Here is a 16187-nt window from a genome sequence, read left to right as displayed (position 1 = left end):
AATATAAAACAATACATTTCCATTTCAAGAAAACGTATATAATAAATATACACATTGTTTTCAAAGCTGCCTAGCTTTTCTTTGCTTCATTTTTTACTTTATTCCCCCTTCCCCCCAAAGAAGGCTACAATTAAGCATGGAGATACACACACACACACACACACACACACACACACACACACACATACCCCTATATACATATAGATAGATGTCTATAAACATACACATATATACACATGTACACTCATACACGTATATATAGGACTGTACTATGTTTATTTTCTCCTATCATCTCTTTTTCTGAAGGTAGGTAGCATCTTTCTTCATAAGTCCAAATCTTTTTATGTTTTTCTAAATCATTTCATCAATCCATCATTTCCTACACCACAGCAATACGAACCCTATCACATCCTATCTGAAAGATTGTCTATGAAAGTTTTCCCCTCCAATTTTCTGCATTCCTTCTGTTCTTAGCTACATAGGTTTTATTCATACAAGATAATTTTAATTTAAAATAATTGAAATTATCCTTTTTACACTTCAACAATGCTCTCACCTTATAATATAGTTTAAGGTCTGATACTGCTGAATCTACTCCCTTTACATCTTTTCCCCTTGATTTCTTTGAAGTTCCTGAACTTTTGTTCTTCCAAATGAACTTTGTTATTATTTTTTAACTCAGTAAAATGATTTTTTAGCAATTTAATTGGGATGACACTGAATGCCTAGATTAGTCAGGTAAAATTGTCATTTTAAAAATTATGTTGGCTTTACCTACCCATGAATAATAAATATTACTTCAATTATTTAGACCTAAGTTTATTTGTATAAAAAATGTTTTATGTTTATATTCATATAGTTCTTGTGTCTGTTTTGTAGGAATATGCTCAGGTACTTTACTGTCTAGGTATTTTAAGTGGTCTAAGATAATATTGAATAATATTGCTGACAGTGTAGTTTCTCTATTTTTCACTTTTGATTAAATCTATTTTAACTTTAACTTTGTCTGAGATAATGATTACTATTCCTGCTTTTTTACATACTAAATTCTACCCCTGCCCTTTATTTTGTCTTTTTTGTATATCTCTCATTTTATAATGTTTCCTGAAAGCAACATGTTGTTGAATTTAATCTGCTATTTGTTTCCATGTTATGGGTAAATTCATCCCATTCGCATGCTAAGTTACAACTACTTATGTATTTTCCTACTTCCTATTTTTCCTCTCTATCCTTCTCGTCCTATTTACCCTATCCCTCCACACTCCTCTACTTCTACTTGCTACCTTGCCCTCCTATTTCTAATCTACCTCTCTCTCTAAGGATTCTTTCCTCATCCTTTCCCCCAACCCTATCCCCTTGCCCTCTTATTTCTTTCTGAAATTAGAGGACTTTTATATCCTTCTAGATATATATGTTGTTCCCTCTTTAATCCATTCCTTAAGAGAGTAAGGTTTCAGCACTACTCTCCCTTCTCCCTACTAGCTTCTTCTGTATCAATTTTTTCTTTCATGCCTCGTTTGTATGACATAATTACTCCTTTTTATCTTTCCCTGCAGTTTTATTTTTTTAGAATGACCCCTTCGTTCTTAGCTCAGCCCATGCTTTCTTTCAAATTACCCAGATAATGATGACAGTTATAAGTGTACTGTTAATATTTTTTTACATATACCAAGTAAACAATTTGACCTTATTGAGTCCCTTATAATTGGTCTTTAATGTTTACCTTATATTTCTCCTGGAGGTTATGTCAAATTTTCCCTTAAGTTCTAGGGGTTTTGTCACAAAAACACGGAAGTCCTTGAGTTTGTTAAATGTCCATTATTTTTTTTTCATTCAGACTTATACTTAAGTATAACTTGCTGGTTAAGTTACCCTTGGTTGTAACCTTGGCTTTTTTGCTCTGTAGAATATAGTATTCCAAGACCTACAGTCCTTCAATGTAGTAACTGCTAGGTCTTGTGTAATCCTCATTATAGCTCCATGATATTTAAATCGTTTTGTTGTTGGTGTTGTTGCTTCCAATATTTTCTCCTTAACCTGGGAGCTTTGAACTTGGCTATGATATTTCTGCAAGTTTTCTCTTGGGATCCCTTCCAGGTGGTGATTAGTGGACTTTTTTTTCTATTTCTACTTTGCCTTCTTGTTCTAGAATTTCAGGGTAATTTTTTTTTGTAATTTCTTGTAATATTATATCAAGTTTCTTTTTAAATAGTAATTTTCGAGTAGTTTGACTATTCTTATGTTGTTTCTCCTTGATCTGTTCTCCAGATCATTTGTTTTCCTGATGAGAAGTTTCACTTTGTCTTCTATTTTTTCATTCTTTCGATTTTGTTTTATGGTTTCTTGGTGTCTTAGAATGTTATTAGCTTCCCCTTGACCCATTCTAGTTTTCAAGGAATTATTTTATTCCTTAAGTTTTTGATTCTCTGTTTCCAATTGGTTGACTTTCTTTTCACAATCTCCTTGATGTTCTTGTATTGCTTTTATTTTTTTCCCTAATTTTTCCTTCGTCTCTCTTATTTGATTTTTAAAGTTCTTTTTAAGTTCTTCCAAGAGCCTTTTTTGTGCTTAGGACCATTAGACATTTCTCATTGAAAAAGGAGTGTTTTTTTTTTATAGCTCCATTGTCTTCCTCTGAATATGAATCCAGATCTTCTCTATCTCCATAATAACTATCTACGGTTGAGTTCTTTCTCCTTTGCTTATTCATTTTTTTTTGTTTTATTTTGCTTTTTAGTAGATATTAGTGTAATCCTGAGGTATGGGGGCTATCCCAAGCCTCAGGACCTTCCTACTGTTATTTTCTGAGGTTGGTCTCAAGACCCAACTTTGGGGTCTCCTCTCCACTCCTAAGCCACAGCTAGGGACCCCAGCCACACTGTCCTGCAAATGATTTTGTTCCCTATGGTCCCTCCAGTGGCTGCAAACAACAGCTGTCCTCTCTGCCCCAGAACTAAAACCAGGGACTCTGCCCTCCTGCAAATGCCCATAGCCAACAGGGTCCCTGCCCCTTGCTACTGCACTGACCAGGTGTGTGCTAGCTCCTTCTCCCCTCAGTAGCATCCCGCCCTGGGATGCATTTGGTCAGCACAGCTGGGCGTGGCCTCCCTCCACAGTGGAAGGTCCTTCAATATTTTACTACTCAGCTGTCAGACCCCCACATTGTCTGTGAGATGAAAGTTTCAAGGGCTGAGGGTGCCTCTCAATCCAGTTGCCCCCAGACCTTGTTTGTTGATTTTGCAGATTTGGCTTGGACACATTTGTACTTCACTCAGGTCGGGTCTTTCCTGGGGTCTTCTCAAATTGTTTTAGGACAACTGCTTCACCTCATGTTTATTTCTGCTGCTCTGAGGTGATATTCTATCTTTTTTTTTTTTTCTGGAGGAAACTTAAAGAGCCAAAAGTTTTCTGGCCTACTCTGCCATCTTCCCAGAATCAAGCTTTTAAAAGAAGACTTTTCCAGTCCTCTTAATCTTAGTGCCTTCTTCCTGAGATTACCCTCGTTTTGTCCTGTATATAGCTTGTTTGCACATGGTTGTTTGTATGTTTGTCTTCTCTGTTAGAGTGTGAGCACCTTGAAAACAGGGATTGGTTTTGTTTTGCTTTGTTTTTGCCTTTCTTTGTATCCCCAGCATTGAGCACAGATCTTGGCACTTAATAGTACTTATAAATGCTAGTGGACTGACTATTGAGTGAGTCACTGGAGTTTATTGAATCAGATAGTAACATAGTCAGATCTATGCTTTAGTAATATAACACTTTTGTGACCGTATGGAAGATGGATTGGAGAGGGAAGAGATTTGAGGCAGGGAGACCAATTTGTAGTCTATTGCAATAGTTAAGGTGAAAGGTAATAAGAGCCTTAACTAAGGTAGTGGCTGTGTGAGAGGACAGGAGTTCCTGTGGAGGTGAAAGGCAGGTAGTTGGTACAATGGATAGATCACCAGGACTGGAGTCAGGAAGACATGAATTCAAATCTGGCCTCAGACTATTAGAAGCTGTGTGACCCCAGGCAAGTTCCTTAACTCCGTTTGCCTCAGTTTCCTCATCTATGAAATGAACAGGAGAAGAAAATTGGTAAACTACTCCAATATCTTTGCCAAGAAGACCTCAAACGGGGTTACAAAAAGTCAGGTATGACTGAAACAATTGAACATGGAGGTAGAAACAAGATCTGACAACTCATCAAATATGGATGGTGAGTTAAAGTAAGAAATTGAGGATGACACCAAGAGTGTGAACCTAGGGGACTAGAAGGAAGGTAGTGCCCTCAACAAAAATGTGGAAATTCTAAAAAAAAAAAAAGGTGAGGTGGATGTGGGGAGGAAATATAGTAAGCTTGGTTAGCTAAGTAGACACAAACACTAAAGAAAATATAAAGGGGAAGAGAAAGAAAGGAGGAGACAGGAATAAAGGAACTTATTGGAAGGGTAAAAAAATAATATTGAAGTTTCAAATGCCTAAAGCATGTCGATTTTAGAGGGGAAAAAAAAGGAATTATAAGTACTCATAGAATATGGAATCCGTATATTGGTGCAATTTGGGGCAGGCATTAAGAGTGATTCTTTCTTTTCCTTTCAGGGAATGGGAAAATTTTCCTTTAGGTGAACTGTCAGTAGTATTGCTCGATCTGCAGTTTGCTGGTACACAGTCACACCAGGCAGGCTGGACCCTTCTCCATGCATGCCTCTTACTGAAAAACAAGTGTAAATTGTAGCTTGTGACCCTTAAAAAAAGGGTCTGCGTACCCAGGATCCAAGCAAAAGATAGAAGAGTATAGGCTTAAGTTGAGTCCAAAATTCAAGCTTAAATTCGGCCCCCAAATTCCCCCATTTCTTTGATCTTTGCAGTTTGCTTTCCAGGTCAGAAGAACAGTGGACCCTGCCACATTCACTCTCAATTGGTGCAAGAGAGCTTATAGTTAACACTAATGAGCTATGAATTGATGAAAATAAATAAACCCTCTGCTTTCTGTTGGTCTCATGCATATTCATTATGTTAATTGTATCTCTTGAAGGGTGCCTATTGTCAAGAGCTGAGCTGGGGTATTAATAACATCCAGTTTGGGTCTAATGAGGTAGATTCATGCAATCACTGATTAGTTTCAGTCCCAGTGTTATAAACATCTCACACAGAAATTGGAGGGAAGGATAAAAGATCCTTAGACAGCATTGAAAAAAAAAAGTCTGCTTCTTCTGACCTGTAGCTGGACAAGGAGTATATGATCTAAGCAGTTCTGCCATCATTACTCACCCCTTAAAACCACTGGCATGAGCACAGAGGGTGAATTTACCATGGCCTGCTTGGTGCTTAAAGGCAACAGGTAGGCCTTGTTGATTCAGATTTGAGAAACTGCTTCCTTTGCAGTTTCCAGATTTTGGAATATCCTTAATATCACATTCTATAAAAAGCTTGAAAGGATGGGAGATCTAATCTCTATGGAAACTGTGAAAGTACTGAATTATTTTTGGTGAGGTTCCAAGAAAATTGTTTACAAAGTCCCTAGGAAGGGTAAGACAGTGATCCTGACAAAGGCAAAGGCAGAAGGATAAGACAAGTCAGCTGTGTCTCAACTTCTATTGTTCTGTGACTTAGTAAGCACTTAATTAGAACTTTTCTATGGCATACTCATTAAAGGGTCAGCTATGCACATGATAAAAACCTTTTCAATTGGCTAACAGCTACCAACAAAAATGGCCAGCAGTGGGGAGTATCATGGCTGGGTTCAATTTCACTCCCTTGATATGTGACCTCTGGAAAGTCATTAATCTCTCTTCATTTATGAAATGGAAACCCAGAGTGTGCTCATTATCTTCCTCTCCCACTTCAGAAACACTCCCTATCTCTACCTTTAGTTTTCTCCTAGAATGGTTTATGGTGAGAAAACTGGAACAGAACACAAAGCTATTAATACAGGCTTCCAGGGATACTATTGACAAGTGGAAGGAAGAAAACCTAAGAAGGAGAGGTAAAAGAAGTAGATTTCTACTGTAATAATATTTATTAAATGCTGGGAATTGAGAAGATCCAGGGATATGTATTTGTCATATTTGTAGAAATTCATATTTCTTTAGATGTATTAATAATATTAATTAATGAATTAACTAGCAAGCTTCTTTCTTTGTAGTTGGACACTTTCAGTTCTTATCTTCGGTTTCTAGGAGACTCCCAACACCCTGAAGAAGTTGTTATTTTTTTCTTCCTATAATCCTATCTGAAAATGTAAAATTTTGTGACATACTAAGTGTCTCTAAATAGCCTTCGAATTGTTAGCAACTAACTGTCTTTGCTGGAACCTAACTATTTGGGATTCATCTGGAAAACATTTTTTATCATTTCATTTCAACAAATCAGTTCTTTTTTTCCTCTGCCCTTGACTCCTATCGTTTCTCTCCCTTTCCCCCATCCTCCTCCTGTTTCCTTGGATTGAATTGAAAGTTTCAAGTACCTTTCTACTCTAACTCCTAAATCTCTTTTCCTGTTTCTCTTAAGTAAGATTTAGATACTGCACAACTAAGTAGACACAAACACTAATAGAAAAGATATAGGGGAAGAGAAAGGAAGGAGTAGAAAGGAAGGAAGGAACTTACTGGAAGGGTCAAAAAATAAAACTTCTAAGTTAAAAAAGAATGTCTCTTTTTGTAGATCTCTTTTCCACTGAAGAGTGGCAGAGAAATACATACAGAGCTATATATCTCTCTTTGGGGTCAGCAAAGAAAGACTTTAGCATTAACTTTGTAGGTCTCAAATTATAACATTTTTATAAGACTATATAGGCTGTTAGCCTTGGCATTTTATTTCCTGACACTAAGCCAAGAAAACATATTCTTTAAAATAAAGCTTTTCTTTTGAAGAGGGTGATGACTGGTTGATTGGGATCTTACAAACCAAGTTTTTTTTTGCCTTATGAACATGAATGTGGCTTAGAAAAATGCACATCTTGCTGCAGAACTTATATATTTCTTTTGGCCCCAATCACACCATCTTTCTATCTGTGGAGTATGATTTAGGGTTTTACAAAGGAGGGGAGGATGGACCTCAGAACCAGCCCCTTCATACTTTGATTTTATCATGATGAAATGTCATTTGGAAAAGTGGAAATCATCAGTGATGGAATATGAAAACAACATACTTCATTCCAGTAAAGAGAATTTCTAGACGTCTTGAAAAAGAGTAAGAATCTGAACACAGGATTTTCTTATGATGGTGAAGAATTGATTTAGAAGGGAGGAGGCACAGGGAGATATGGAAAGGAGGAATTTCATATTTCTTGAACATGGAAGTGGAACACTTGTGGGTGATGGAGAGATCAAATGGATAACAATCCCTGTGTGTGGCTGTGATGAAGGGAAGACTTAGATCATGGGGGATGATGTGAACTCAGAAGATAGCCAGGTATGCAGTGTCTTCTAAGGGGAGCCAGATCTTTATGAATGTGAACAGCCAAAAAAAAAAGCACTAGAGGGAAAAGTCCAAGAAGAAAGGAAGTTTGCTAATAATAGAATGGAAAGGTTCTGGAGGATATAGCATATGAAGTGAAATTAAGATGTATATTGAATTCCCCAAGAAAAAGCATGAGAGTTGGACTCAATAGGAAGGCTTGGTTAGATGTTGAACACCTTCAGAGAGGAGGGAGAATGACCTGGGTTCAGTGGGTAAATGGCACTTGGATGTCAGTGGGATGATATATCTGCATGAAGCAGATTTCAAGTGAGTGAGAAGGTAGTGATGGAGAAGGATAGAGGGAAGGTCAGGAAATGGCAGTGTGGAGCAAGGAAGGTGCCTACCCCCCTCCTGGTCTAGTAGGTTAGAGGGGTGGATAAAAAAAGTTACATTCTGCACTACAGAAGATATCTAAAGACATGATGTCTTCTGAGAGGAGCCAGGTCTTTGTGGGTACCACAAGAGAAAAAGAGGGAGGGGAGTTTGTTAGTGATAGAAAAGAGGGGCTCTGGAGAGTACAATGAAAGGAGAGGAAAGAAAGGGATAGACCTGTGAGGGATAGAAAGGAGATTCTGTGATTTTGTTAAATTGAGTCCATCAGAACTTAGGTGACTTGCCCAAAATCACAGAGAGGATTAATGGCAGCACCAAGACTAGAACTCAGGCTTTATGACTCCAATTTCTAAGTTGTTTTTAGTATAACATGTAGTCTAGAAGTTTCTTCATCAATATAATGTGATGGTTGGATTAGATGATCTCTAGCTCCAGCATCCTAATTCTGTGTACCCTATTGACAAAAGCTTCCAAACACTTGCATTATGTGGTAGCAAATCCTTACTCCACTTGCCCAATCAGGATAGAGTGAAGAAGTAACAGACTGGGATGCCCCTAGTGATAAAAGAGCAAATTTAGGTCTTATAACTAGTCCAGTCACCCTCAAGTCTCCCTTTCTTCATAACCATGGCTAACTTACCTCCCCTAGACCCCACCACCATGCAGCCTGGCTTCTGTAGGGACTCATGACTTATTTACTGCAGTCATTAATCTTCCATGAGGGGTTTGATCTCTCAGATACTTCCTGAAGGTCTACAGAAAGGGGATCCCTGAGCTGTTCTTATCTAACATGGCACCAACATCTTCAAAGAAATCCAGCTGACTGGCTAAACGTGAAACCAGCTCCCCAGGCCTAAAGTCTCTGTTCACACTCCTTAATCCCCACTGCCACCCCCTCCTACAATAAATTTTCTCTTTTACATTCCAAATAACTATTATTTCCTTCAATCAAGCCTTTTAGAGTAGTCTCAAATCTCACCTCCCTTAACTGGCTCACCTCTTCTGGATGTGCCCTAGCATGTTCATTCTAAAATGACTGAATAAAATGTGATGGAATACTACTGTGCTATAAGAAATGATGAGTTCAGTGATCTTAGAAAAACATGGAAAGATTTGCTCAAAATAATGAAGAGTAAAATGAGAAGAACCAAGAGAACACTGTATACAGTAATAGCAATATTATTTTAAGAATGATCTTGAGCAAATAAGTCATTTTGATTATTATAAATACCCAGATTAACTATAAAGGACATATGAAGAAAGACTCTACCTGCATCCAGAGAAAGAAATGATAAATAGAAGTAGGGATAGAATAATTTACATATATATACCTATTTGTGTCTACAGGTAGCCATCTTTAGGGCAGTGGGCAGGGGAGGGAAGAAAAGAATGGGGGAAAATTTATATGATAACTTTATTATATGTTTAAAAGGAATAGCAAGTTGTACATAATAGATTTTCAGTTTCAAGTGCAATCACCTTTTTTTATTATACTATGTTATAGAAATGCTTATTTTATTCCATAAATTAAAAAATTAATTTAGCTAAAAAAAAATGGTATCTAAATAGGAGACGATACTCCAGACTACAGGGTCATAGATTTAAAAAGACCTTACAGGCCTTCTAGTTTAACCATGTCAGTTTACAGATGGGGAAATTGAGGCCACAGAACATTAAGTGGTTGGTCCAAGGTCATATGGATATAAAGTAGCAAAGCTGGAATTTGAACCCAGATCTTCTGACTCTACATCCAGCATTCTTTCCACTGAATCATACAACTCCCTATATATAATCTGATCAGTTGAAAGTAATTATATCATTTCTTCTGGTCATTATACTACTATTAATAGAAGTTATGGTTGTCTTAGCTTTTTTAATGTTGTTACACCACTGACTCCCTTTGAGTTTGTAATATAAACACACACAAATACACACACACACACACACACACACACACACACACACACACACACAGGCAAAGCCAGATTTTCCCTCTCACAATATATTGTATAGCTACCTCTCTCCATAAGGTACTTATAAAACTGAATTTTTCAATTCAAGTGCAGCATTTTATACCTGACCCAACTAAACTTCTCCTTGTTCACATCAATTCACAGTTGCAATCTGTTGAGATTCTTTCAAGTCCCGATGTTAGCATCCAATGTACTAGTTTTCCTTCCTAGCTCTGTGTGGTAAGCATACCGTCTTTGCTTTCATTCATGTTCTGGATTAAATGTTGACTAGAACCTTTCAAATCTCCCATCTATAAGATTAGGATATAGTATAACCTCATTAATTTGGACTAATTGAGAGAAATTAATTTTCTATCATGAAAATTCTAAACTATAGATTGAAAAAATGTTATAATACTTTCAACTACATACTCTTAAGCTGCCAGGAGCTGATTCTCAGAAGAAGCTTCAGGGACTTGCTTTAATGAAGAGATAAGAAGGATTCACACTGAGAAGTATATAAATAAATTGTTATTATTCAGTCATTTCAGTCATGTGCAACTCTTCATGACTCTATTTGGGATTTTCTTCACAGATACTGGAGTAGTTTGCCATTTCCTTCTCCAGCTCATTTTACAGATGAGGAAACTGAAGCAACTAGGGTTAAGTGACTTGCCTGGGGTCCCACAGCTAGGAAGTGTCAGAGGACAGATTTGAGTTCAGGTCTTCCTGACTCCAGGCCCAGCGTTCTATCCACTGGGTCACCTATAAAAATAGGTGATTCTTAAAATGTTTGAGGTAGTGAAGATTTTTCCCCCCTTTTAAGTAGTTTCCTTGCAATCTTCTTTGCATTGTCTATAATAGCTGACATTTGCATAGAATTTGTAAGGTTTGTAAAGGGCTTTACATACATTACATCATTTGACCCTTTAAACATCCCTGACCTGCAGTCTTGTATCTCCAACTACCTATTGGACATTTTGAACTTGATATCCCTTAGGTATCTTAAACTCAACATGTCCAAAACTGAGCTCGTTATCTTTTCCCCAGCCCCAAATCCTGCCCTAACTCTTTGCTGCACTCTTCCCTGCCCAGATTCAGGAGACACCTCCAGTCGCTCTGATCTATATCTTCCCACTGGACCCAGATGGCTCTGAAGGAGAAAGTGAGGCTGGTGACTTTGCACAGCCCTCCTTCACTTAAATCCAATTGACTTGCAAGTCATGGCATCGCCTTCCTGATGTACTGGTCCTCTTCAAGAATGAAGGACACATGACTAATGTGAAAATCCACTTAATATGAATGTCTAAATAGATTGTAGATTGTACACCATTTTGAGAAGGGGAGGAGAAGGAAGGGGAAGAAATTTAAAACTCAAAATCTTATGGAAGTGAATGTTGAAAACTAAAAATAAATTATATACACATATATACATATACATATACATACATACACACAAATACACACGCACACATAATATATATATTACATATATATATGAACGAAGGATAAACAACAACAACAACAACAAATTCCCTATTATTATTATTGAGGGCACCATCCTCCTCCCAGCCATCCAGGCTCATAAAATAGGTATCATCCTCAATTCCTCACCCTCTCTCACCCCCATGTCATAACAATCTGTTAAAAGGACAGTTGAAAAGAAAGGTTTATTAAACAAAGGTAAACCTCAGCCTATTCTAGTTTGAATGATCAGATTCTAGGTTATTAGGGATAAATTCACATAGGCTTACTATCTTGACCTTATAGAATCTTTAGAGCACATTCTTTAGCAGTTAATACATAGTAGTTTGCACTCAGACCCCCTAAAATATTTAGAAACAAACTGAAAATCTTCTCAGTAGCTCTGAACTGTGCTTTGAAAGATGTGTGATTTTAGTAACAGTAAAAGAAAAAGAAAGTTCTGAAACTGCCTAGAAATTCTCTGGAAATTGACCTTTGTCTGGATGGCTTTTAGGTAGGAATGCCTTGCTTATGTGATCGATTAGCTGAATGGTTAAAAGAAAGCTTTAGAACATGTTTTTGAAGACCGGAGGGAAAGTACAAAATGTGTCGTTCTCATGAGAGCAGTCTGAACACATCAAGAACTTTTCCCTCTGCAGAAGACTGAAGCTCATTCATTCAAAATGACCTAGTTCTGGCCCTGACCCTGGCCATCTCAGGGAGAATGTAAGAGAATCCTGTGCATGATACTGAAAAACTGGTTTCTGTCTCGTACCAAGGCCAAGTTCTCTCCTTAGATATGCTTGAACAATTGCTGTTGATACCTGTGGGAATTTTGTGAGGGTATCTGAGGACGAGATCAGGCTCCTAATAGAGGCAAACCTTTCATAGAGGTGTGTCTGCTGGTTAGGACCAGTCTCTATGTATTGGGATATCAACTATTGATTACCATTTATATTCTAAGAAATAATAGAACATGTATTTGAAGATATAACTCCTGCACTTACACCGGGAGACTGCACCATACATACTGATGTTCCTTTACATTTCCTAACTTTCCATTTACTTCCATGATATCTATTCTCTCAGCTGAGGACCTTGACTCATCTTTCAAACTGCTCTCCCCCATGTAGGCCCTTCTTAGAGAGCTCCATCTTCTCTCATCCTGTTCATTTCAATTCCTCCCATATTGTCCCTACGATCACCTCTTTCACTCTGATGAAGAGGTAGTTCTTCATGCCAAGTCAAACCCTTCTACGGGCAATCCTGATCTCCTTCCCTCGCAGCTTTTCCAGTAGATCACCCCTACTATCATACCTACTCCCTCTCTAATCTATTGGCTCCTTCCCTGATACCTAAAAATGTGTACATATATTTCCTTCATCTTAAAAAAAGCTTTTACTTAATTCTACCATGCCTACTAGTTACTGTGCTATTTCTCTCTCCCTGTCAGATAAATTCCTTGAAAAATCAGTCTATACTTCCTGCCTCCTCTTCCTCTCCTTTTAATCTCTTCTAAATCTTCTGTAATCTGGCTTCTGTCCTCATTATTCAACTGAAACTATTCTCTAAAGTTACCAATGATTTCTTAATTGCCGAATCTAATGGCCTTTCCACAATCCTCCTCCTTCCTGACCTCTCTACAACATTTGACAATGTTAGTCATCTACTCCTCCTAGAAACTGTCACAATTCAGAGCTTTCTTAACATTGCTCCCTCTTAGTTTTCCTACCTGTCCGACCAATTCTCAGTCTCCTTTATTAGATCTTCAGCCATGTCATGTGCACTAAGTGTGAGTGTCCTCCATCAATTGGGGAATGGCTGAACAATTTGTGGTATATGATTGTGATGGAATACTATTGTACTATAAGAGATGACAAATAGGATGGTTTCAGAAAAACCTGGGAAGACTTATGTGAACTGCTGCAAAATGAATTAAGCAGAACCAGGAGAACATTGTATATATAGTGACAGCAATATTGTACAGTGATCAACTGTTAATGCCTTGGTTATCTGATCAGTATGATAATCCAAGACAATTCCAAAGGACTTATGATGAAAAATGCTATGCATCTCCCCCCCACCCCGGGAAAGCACTGTTAGAGTTTGAGAGCAGATTAAAGCATAATTGTTTCACTTTATTTTTCTTGCCTTTTTTGGGGGGGCAACAATATGGAAATATGTTTTGCATATTTCACGTGTATATCATATTTCTTGCCTTCTTAATGGATGGGAGAGAAAAGGAATTCAAGATTTGATTTTTTTTTTTTTGGTGTGAGGCAATTGGGTTAAATGACTCGGCCAGAGTCATACAGCTAGTAAGTGTTATGTGTCTGAGGCTGGATTTGAACTCAGATCCTCCTGAATCCAGAGCAAGTGCTCTATCCACTGTGCCACCTAGCTGCTCCTAAGACTTGCTTTTTTTAAATGAATATTAAATAATAAATTTTAAAAAGTCTGTATTGGTTTTTAACAACATAGTTTGAATTAGTTCATTTCTCCCTCCTCCAACCTGACAGCTTGTTAAAATGGTTTTAAGGAGGATGATGTGGGAAGAATATGGTGTACCACTACATTAGACTGAAACAGAAAATAAGGTTACTTGTATTCTTGGAAAGCTGAAGAGTTCTTCTATGGGACAAAATCCTGGAGACAAATATGCCTCCTTTATAATTTTCCCTAGTACTGGTCCTGTCTTCAGTCCCTATTGGGCAAGCTTCATTCTGCCTCCTCTCTCCCCACGAAATTCCCATCGTTCACATCAAAGTTATAACCTCTGATGCTTAAATATCTGAATGACCTTGAGAAAGTAACAACCTCTCTGGGCCTCAGTTTACTCATCTTTAAAAATGAGGGAGTTGGCCTATTTAGCTTCTGAAGTCTCTCCAGGCTCTAAATATATGATCCTATGATCCTTTATCTGCCCAGCATCTTCACTTAGACTAGGTATTCTATCTCCAATTGCTTCTTATCAGATGGGTCTGAGCCCCCATAGTGGTGTCCCATTTATTTATTTCTATGTTTTTCTTGATTTACAGAGTGCATTAGGGATGTCCTTAAAACAAACCATCAGTCCACTGCAATTATTATAATTGCCCCTCTTTTGCTGCAAGGAACTTTCTCTGGGATAGTTAACTAAGTTCATCAGTTTTTTTCTTTCTGAAAAACAGTGGTAAGGGGGTCTACAACCTTAAAAGTTCCCAGGAGAAGGGACTTTGTGTGAATTTCCTTATTTCTCTTCTGCTCACTTTCCTAGACATCAATATTGAAGTGGAAGCTAAAGACTCTTTTCTTGAAAACAATATTTGGCTAATAATAATAATAATAATAATAATAATAATAATAATAATAATAATAACTAACATTTAGTGCTTACTACACATTAAGCACTGTGTTAAGCGTTTTGTAGTTATTATCTCCATTTGATCTTTACAATAACCCTGCGAGGTAGGTGCTATTATTATCCATGTTTTATTGACACTGAGACAAATAGGGGTTAAATTACTTGCCCCTAATAGTGTTGGAGGTCAGATTCGTACTCAGGATGACTCCAGGCCAGGCACTCTATCCACTGTGCTCCCTACCTGTCTATGTTGGAAGAATGTTCTTACAAGAAGCCCTTCTATACCTAGTCTTTCTTTCATTTTCTGCGCATCCCTGAAGGATTAGAAGGGGCAAGGGAAGGCAGTTGACTTAGTCAAAGTGAGTTCTTGGTCACGAGCATCTCAGAGAGCATGCTCTCCAAAAGCATAGTAGCTAACCAACAGACTTTTCTCATGTTAAATCTGTTCTTACTCGATGGTCTTAAATGGCTATTTAATCATTACTTACACAATTTTTTTAATTGCTATTGATCTGAAAGTAGGACAAAGGTATAATTAGCATATGTTAGTTAATTTATCAGGGTTCTGTTGTTTGCATCACTTGTAACACAGCCTAATGCCTTGCTCCCACTTGTTTCAATTCAACAGTGATATGCTGGAAAGTGTTTGATAACTGGCAAAATGCATAGCACAATTTAAAGTTTGATTTGCATCAATAGCATTTTCTCCATTCACTTTATTAAGTCTAAATCTAGGCAATCAACAACAACAAAAAAACAAAAACAAAGTCCTGATTTGCAGCCTCTGCCAATTACCGAGGTATAAGAGCTCCCATGAAAATTTAACAATGGGCTCTTGGGATCCAGTTCTAGCTGACTCTAGCACACCCCTGCCAACCTCCCACTTAGTCCCCAGAAGATTGTAGATTTGGCTTCAGTTACTGTGGCAAGGAACAATGGGGGTAGGATGGGAAATAGAAAGAAACCCAGAGATCATATGCAAATCTCATTTTGACTTGTATTTTCTAACTCACCAAGAGATTCACTTTGACTAATATCTTATCACAAACCTGTAGATTGACTGATGCCCCACTCCCTGTTCCATTTCTCTTTATTTCACCTGCTCATCTTCTGGCAGATCTACTAAGGAATAGTAAAGTGGTCTTAACATCAGCAGTTACAATGGCAAGGATAAAAGGATAGGAGGCTGGGAACTGAATGGACACAAACTAGATAAGCAGGCTCTGGCTAATCAGAATTGACTCTATAGTTCTAAAATTTTCTTTGAAAAGGTACTGATTAGAGAGTTCAATGCTTTGTTCTCCCTCCTGTTTTTCCTGTTTTGGGTTTGTTGGGGTTTTTTTTTTTTTTGACAATCTGGTCTTACCAGGTGACATAGAGCCCTGTTTGAGACTGCCATGAATAGCTTACCATGCAAGCACTCTTAGCTAAGAGAGAAGTTAAATTCTTTATGTTGTTACTTTGCTTTATAGTGGCTAGGTTGTGATAGGAAGGAAGTAGCAATGTGGAATAACAGATCCATGTCAGAAAGACCTGGGATTAAATTCCACCTTTGACATTTATTGACTATGTGACCCTGAGCAGATCACTTAACCTCTCTAAATCCTCCAGCAACTTCCTGGGATTTGTCCACTGTCATCATTGATGACATC

The sequence above is a fragment of the Phascolarctos cinereus genome, unplaced genomic scaffold (assembly GCF_003287225.1).
Source record: "Phascolarctos cinereus isolate Bilbo 61053 unplaced genomic scaffold, phaCin_HiC Scaffold_5;HRSCAF=322, whole genome shotgun sequence".
Taxonomy (NCBI): domain Eukaryota; kingdom Metazoa; phylum Chordata; class Mammalia; order Diprotodontia; family Phascolarctidae; genus Phascolarctos; species Phascolarctos cinereus.
This window is presented reverse-complemented; position numbering follows the sequence as displayed.